Raw genomic sequence first — 7,605 nt, forward strand, 5'->3', positions numbered from 1 at the left:
AGAAAACATTCAATAGCAATTCATAACCAAAATATTTTTCTAGTGTGTTAATCTCCTGGACTAGTAGCTCTGTCTAGATGTGACTTTTACCTTGCAGTCAGGCACTAAGAATGGAACTCTGAAAAGAAAGGTGTTCAAAATTGTTCTGTTTTAAGATTATGGAGAAGTTCCACTATAAAATTATTTCTGGCTTTTCAGACCAGGTTTAGATCATAAGACATATACACAGGATGGCACAAACACTGCTCAGGCTCAAAGCCATCCTTGTCTGCCTCTTTGTGCTAAAGGCATCACAAGCCACTGCAGAAAGCATTACACATCATGTGTTTTTATTTTATTTGGACTGGACTTAAGCTATGTCTAGATGATCTTTCAGGATGCTGTGGCTTTTCATATTTTTCACTGAAACTGACCAGAAGTGATAATTTATATCTTGTAGAGCTGATGACTTAGCAGTTTCCAAGTTAGATCTGGAGCCAAGCGCTGCAGTAATTATTCTGCAGTTGATTTCTAACAGACCTTTGCAAGCTCAGTGTGGGGACGGGTGAGGCATAGAGGCAGTGCCGCAGAGCCTCTGACACAACAGCAAAGGGGGTCACTAGCAGTTCAGGCAAACTCCAAATCTACCACTGCCCTTTCCAAAAGAAGCTTCCTGTCTGTGATGGGAGTGACTGGTCTTCCTCTGTAGAAAGCAGATCAAAAGTATAATGCACGTATAGTTCACTGAAAAGATGTGCTAGTCCTTGCAACTTAATGCATCATGTTTTGCTGCTCCTTCCAAAACTGAAGATCCATAATCACATTATTCAACAGCCTGAGGATCTCTAAATCTGCTTTTCACTTACAAGGTTCACTTCTTGATTATTCTTTTAAGCTCAAAAGACAAACCGAGTTGAGATGTATTTCAGAAAGAAACAAAGGTGGAAAGCACAAGGGAGTCAAGATACTGCTCAAACTCCAGGGGTATATGGACACTGCCTGCTAGGTATCTGTGTATAGATTTTACCTAGCCCTTTTGTGCTTGAGAGCAGATGAAAACAAAGGAGAAGCAGTTTCTAGCTGTACTTGTGTATAGGAAATAGTTGTCTGCCTTTCTGCCTCTGCTGTTTGCACCATATTTATCCCACAGTAGTTCTGTCAGCTTAATTAATCCCGTAGCTCTTTTTAGTAATTTCTTGGGAACGTTATTTCTTTTATAACCTGACAGCTTTTTAAGTAGGATTTAAAATAAGTCTTTAATCGAGCAGAGTGTAAGCCACTGCCTTCCCTCCTCTTCAAGGCCCTGAGAGTCAGCTCCCGCGCGGGGTCCATACCCCGCTGACCTGTGACCCTGCAGTCACTTGCAGCAACGCTTTCCAAGAACTGGGTATGTACACCCAGCCATGTCATCACGACTCAGGGGTTCTTCAAATCTCCTTCAAAGATCCACTCCTTCCAGGACTATTTATACCTCAACAAGGTCACTTACCCCACAGTACCATGGTAGGCAAGCAGGTGTGGACATGAAATCATAACTTGCAACAGCACCTACAAAAACAGTTGAGATACACGTTAATATAACAAATGACACTGAGAAGGCTTAGAGGAACATCTTCACATATACTCAAAGCGGTATATTTATATGAATTTTTTGTTTGCTGCAAGACTTGAGATATGCTTTGGTAGCCCCTTGGTGTTCCCATCTGTCCACTGGGAATTGAGCTGCATGAAGTGCTTTGAAAAAGCCGATAGTGCCTCTTACTTTTGAAACAGATCTTTCAGAATGTCAGATGCAATTTCATGCATTTTAGGATAATGCAGGGTCTGGAAATCAAATTGTGATTGAAAAGGTCTTGAACTGTCAGCATGGAAGTCTGTATTAAAGTAGTAGTTCCAAGTCATCTGAGGTGAAGATCCCTTTTTTGATGCAGAATTATCTCAGCCAGAATTGAGAAATGAAAGTTGCCGTCTCAAAACCAGCTCTTTTTGGCATATCTAGCAGAATTCCCTTCACTGCCCGCTCACCAATGCATTACCTCACTTCCCCTGCTTCCGGTGCCTGTACACTGCCTATAAAGCCTGGCTGTTTGTGATATGTGTAGATTGAGTGGCATGCTTGGTGTAGAACTTCTGAATTAATACAGTTTATCCAAAACCTCTCTATTGGATTTAACGGCTGATTTTCATTGCTGCTTTGTTTTTTCCACTGGCATAAGCATCTTAGGATTTTAAATTTTGTTTGTTTTCAAGTCCATCTTCCCACCTGGAGTATTTACTTCAGTTTTCCAATATCTGAGAAATGCACTTCCTCATTTGTCTGCTATAGTTGATGCTTATTTCCATCCCTCCATGCCAGTTCCTGTTTTCCTGACTTTTCTTGTCTTTACTCTGGGAAGATCTGGTAGTTTGTTAATCTTCACTCCTAGTCTTGTCTGAGCAGTCAAGTACAGGAGGGGGTAAATATTTTTTCCTCTCTTCCTAAAGGGTCTTGGTAGATATTGCATATACCCAAAGAGGGGATATCCTTTAGTCCTGCTCTCTCCAGAAGCGTCATATTTTGATTCCTCTTTTGGCAGATATTTCCCTGTGCAAGAATACACTTTTGGAGAAGAAGGCACTTGGCTAACCTAGTAGTTTGGCCACTTGGCTAACCTAATTAAATTCTTCTCATTTGGGTTTATCTGGTTGAAGTTACCACAAGCATCCTTATGTCAGTCATCTTTGACTGCCCCAATGTAGACAGACTAAAAGACATCAGAGTTCATTCATTTTGCAAGTTGAGATGATGGTATACTCTGTCTCGGGTCTCTTTCTTACAAATTCTTGAGTAGCTCATTTCCAAAGTCATATCTCTTGCTGACAGGACAGAAAGAACAAATCTGTTTTCTTGGTTCAAGGCCCACCATGCATTTTTTTCCCTGACCTTCATGTTGCAGACCGTTTCCTTGTTTCCTTTCTTGGCAGTCTTCTTCCTTGTGGTGTAGCTTCTGCTGGCCAGAGCCTCTAAAATCTCCCTGGCTGCAAGGTGGTGTCTGCCTGGCTGCTGCCTCTGTCTCCTACAGGGGAATGTGAGTGCAGACCATTCTTCAGCTCCTAGGCCACTGCTTCCCATGGACACAGACACCAAATCCTACCATCTCCTGGTTAGCAAGGCAGCCTGAGCTCTCTGCAGAGACAGAACTGCTGTTTTCAGTGCTCAGCTGGACTTCTCCACCTGTTTTCTGTCCAACATGGAAGTGTGCTTATATTTACTAGTGACCTACCCATTATAGCTCTTTACATTCTTTATTATGGTGCTTTAATGACTTTCATCTATCAAAATATAGTTGAGAATTCCTTCTCTTCCATATGTGCTTAGGCTTGACAGGAGGGGGAATATCACGCGCAGGCAATAAGCCTGCCTTGCTTAGTGAGCTGAAAAATCAGTAATTTACAAATTCAGTAAACAGTAAATGTGCTTTTGACCTTCCACTTGCACCAGCTGCCTGATGAGGCACCCAGCTGACACGTCCAGCTGCCTAATGCCTTTTCCCTGTGCAAAGCCCCCTCCGAAGCTCCTACTTGCTCTGTGCTGGTGTTTCAGAAGGCAGCGTGGTACTGCCTACGCTGCATTGTGCTTTCTGATTCATACTAATCCCCTCATCTTCCTATGGAACATTAAACATAATCATGATATTGAAAATGAAGGCGTTGCAGATTTAAAAGTGGGATCTGCTTAGCTAAAAATAGCATTAAAGCAAACCCTGTCCTTCTGTACTGAAGGACTGGCTGGTATTTACAGTGCTGTAGAGTCATCAGACTCGAGCATAGGAATAGGAAAGAATGCCAACCAAGAGGGACCAGGAATTATAGGCTTGTTCTGGTTTATTCCAAGATCTGCTCCTCCTTAACTGTGTGACCTTGAGCTTGTCATGTGGTGTGCCCAAACCACCCTTTCTTCTTCTGTAAGGCTGGTTTTGCAATGCCTGCGTGTGAATGAAAGAATTTGTATTTCCAGAGTGCTTCAGGAGCCTTAGAGCTGTCCTAGTGATCAGCAGGCAACCATGGACATACTTCTTATTTCTCTGAATTCTAAAAGAAAAAGGTCTTTGTAATAGAAAAGCTGAAGTCATTCTTTGGGAAGAAGCTATCTACAGTGCACCTTCCAATTTCCAGCTCCAACTACTGTGATTTCAAGATTCACTTTGGACAGGACTATGCAGTTTGAGGCTAGGCTTTAAATACTGCATACCAAGACAGCTACGATGGAAGGAAAACACTATATTTTCTTATTCTCATTTAGCTCTCTGTGCTCCAAAACATTCCTGGCTCCTTTTATACTTCCACGTGATTCTGTCAAAGTAGTATTGGCATTCAAAACAAGATCATATTTAGATGAAAATATTTTACTTCTCAATAGATAAGTTGTATAAATGATGCATCATCTCCTGAACATTTTTTTCCCCTTTCAAAGGATTCTACTGTTTTCACTAATGTGTAATTTCAGTTACAAATTTAATGTTGAAATGACCTGGTGAAGAGTTAAAAGTATTCTAATATTAAATTAAATCAATCTCTCTCCTTAGTCCCTTACTTCTAAAAGATGAAGCTCTAAGGAAAGCACCAAGTGTCACCAGTCTTGCCAATCTGCTTATGCATCTCACATTATCAGTTTTCCTTCCCTTCACTCCCCTATTCTCTGCAGTTGACTCGGGCTTTTTTTCTAGGTCTTAAAAACCTATTTAAAACTCTACAGCTTGCCTCCCACACTGTCCTCTCTATAGTAACAAGCAGCTACAGTCTGTGTTCAGATGTCCTGTTGTCTGCCTAGGGCCAGGGTCTGCAAGCTCATCTGGGTGTGGTACCTGTGTTCAGTATGGCAGGACAATCTAAATACCCAACCTTTTACATCAAATCCAGTGAGAAAGTATTGAGCAAGATGATTCCTGCAGGTCTCATTAGCATTGATGGGCCAATTAAAGCCCTATTCTATTCCATTAGATCTCATTCCTCTTTTCATTCTGTGAAGTACCTGAAAGAACTCATGAAGGAGTTGTCTTTCCCTGTTATCAGAACTAAGTAGTCTTTGCCAGGCATCCCTGGTTCTAAGGCTTCCAGAATATTTGATATTGGCCCTTGGCTGAGCTTAGGTAAGTCTCATGATTGATTATGTTATCTCAAACCACCAAGGTACCTCTTGCACACTCACCTTTCAGCTTCCAACTGAGACTTGAGCCTGGGGGAAGCTGAAATGTTAGGATGTTTCTGCCTTTGGAAATGCAGTGAATGGAATGCAACTTCAGGCAGTCAAAACAGTGTGAAAGATAAGAACTGTGGTAACTGTGTTGTCATGGACAACCCTTCGTTGTGAAGGAATAAAACTGCTATACTTAACTTTTACCTTATGTAGAGCCAAAAGGAGTTAAAATCCAGGCAATGCTTTTTGTTGTGACTTGCTGGCTATTATTTTTGGAATGGCTGCCTGAACCTCAGGAAGACAGTATTGTAAACATGGCTGTGCTTTTCTTATTCTTCTTGTCCACATTTAGACATGGAGTGAACTATGGTGATAATATGGGTTTGGTTTCTTTGTGTCTATGAAGTTGTCATTTGCAATAAGGTACTATTGTATTTTTGCTGTCATAAAATTACAATTTTTGAGAGGTCACATTTCATTTTGGATTTTCTACTGAGGTTTATTCTGGCTTAGGTATTTCTCAGACATCTATCACTGCTGTCATGGCTATAAAATAGAGACAAGGATAAGCAGGATACAGGAGATATTTTTTGAACTCAATGGAATTAATATTATTTCTCCTATCAGGCTGGATCTGCTCTCTTGGTAACATACCCATAGTAATAAATCTGCTTCTATATATAGCTGCAGACAGCAGCAGCTACGTAAATTGCATATAGACAGCACAGACACCAGAATCCAGGATCCACTGCTTGAAAAGCTGCAGGTCTCCATCACTGTTGCTCAAGAAGAGCAGCTCATGCCCCTTCAGTGCCTTGGACTCTGGCCTCTGTGCAGGGAGACTGTGACAGCCACAGGGAGAGGCTGAGCTGATGCCACCGAGCAGATTATACATAAGCACACATTTACATAACAGAAGGTGGCAGAATTTATGTAAACTTGGTGTTTTATCTCCAATGCACTCAAGCTACTCTAGGGTGCTGCTAGCTGAAATTCAGATTTTCTGCTTCTAATTAAAAGAGCATCTGTTTTGAATATCCTACAAAAATGATTCCAGGCTACAAGAAATATCAAAAAAAATAGCTGCTCCTCTAATTAGGATGCTGAATGTTTATCTGTTTTTCTTATTCCTTGTATTAAATGGTTTCATTGAATTTGGTGTTCACTTCCATTGCAAGCTATCCAATAAATCAGAAAGGATAAATCAAACATGTACCACATTTTTAAAAATGGTTTAATATATTAAAAATAAAATAATGCACTGTTTCATGGCATATAATGACATTTACATGAATGGCATGATGAGCATAATGTGGAATATGGCATCCCATACTATGCTGTGACTTGCCGTTTTAGTGTTCAAGATCTAGCAGATATATTCAGTAAAGAAGTACATTGCTTTTAAGGAGAAATGTTGAAAATAACCCACTGCAGTAGGATTTTATTTTATTTTAATGACTTTCAAAGGTCAGCATGATTCCACAGTCATGTAAAGGAAGTAATTTAAGAATTTTTTAAAAATTCCAACACTCAGTCTTTCCAAGTAGAGATTGTTTCCATGCAAGCAACAATGAATATTGCTCATAAAAGCTAAAACTGGAGTATTCCATTAGAGATATGAAAACTTATATAAAAATCTCATCACATCAGAACTTGGGAAGGTTTTGAGAGAGTTGTTTGGAGCAGACTGTTGATCCAGGGTATAAAAGGAGCAGTCAGGGAAGATAAAAGGCATTGCTGAAAAGCTAAATATATTGGCTGCATCACTATTCAGGGAAAAGGTGATCAAAGAAATTCTTTCAGCTGTACTTTGTTTTAAACTAGGCATTAATTGGAGAAATATTGAAGATACCATAAAAGAGGTGTTATTTACAGAAAACTTCTACTCTCTTAGTAAAGAGTGCCAGGATTTAAGGTTATTTACCTTCATGTTCAAAAAATGTTAAATAGAAATGGTTCATGCAGCAACGTGTTGTGTTACCTGTTCCTCAAAATGTTACCAGAGGCAGAGCCTGGGATGTCTCCACCTTGGGTGCAGGCTGCAGGTTGACTGCAAGTCTGATTTGCATGCTAGGCAAATTAGTAGAACTGTAATAAAGAATACAATTAGTAGACACTAATTGTGTCCAGCTGTAATATACTGGAGAAGAAGTGAGAGAAGCTTTGTAAAAGGGATGGCACAACCTCACACCTCTGTTTATTAACACAGTCAAAGGCTCTATGCAGTATGAATGCAAAATTATTAGGGTGTTAGGAAAGCAGCAAAGGAGATTCTTCATGAGGTCTGTGAGGGCAGCTTAGTAACCCTGGCATGAGAGGAATGTTCTGAATTAAGAATGAAATAACAAAAAAAAAGGGGACATCTAAGTGCTTAGTTTTCCATCAACACCCATTAGAAGGAGGTTGTTAGTAGTCTTTGCCTATGTTATCTGTAAAAGAAAGAAAAAGTG

This window comes from Lonchura striata, chromosome 6 (genome assembly GCF_050655825.1).
Source record: "Lonchura striata isolate lonStrDom1 chromosome 6, ASM5065582v1, whole genome shotgun sequence".
NCBI lineage: Eukaryota > Metazoa > Chordata > Aves > Passeriformes > Estrildidae > Lonchura > Lonchura striata.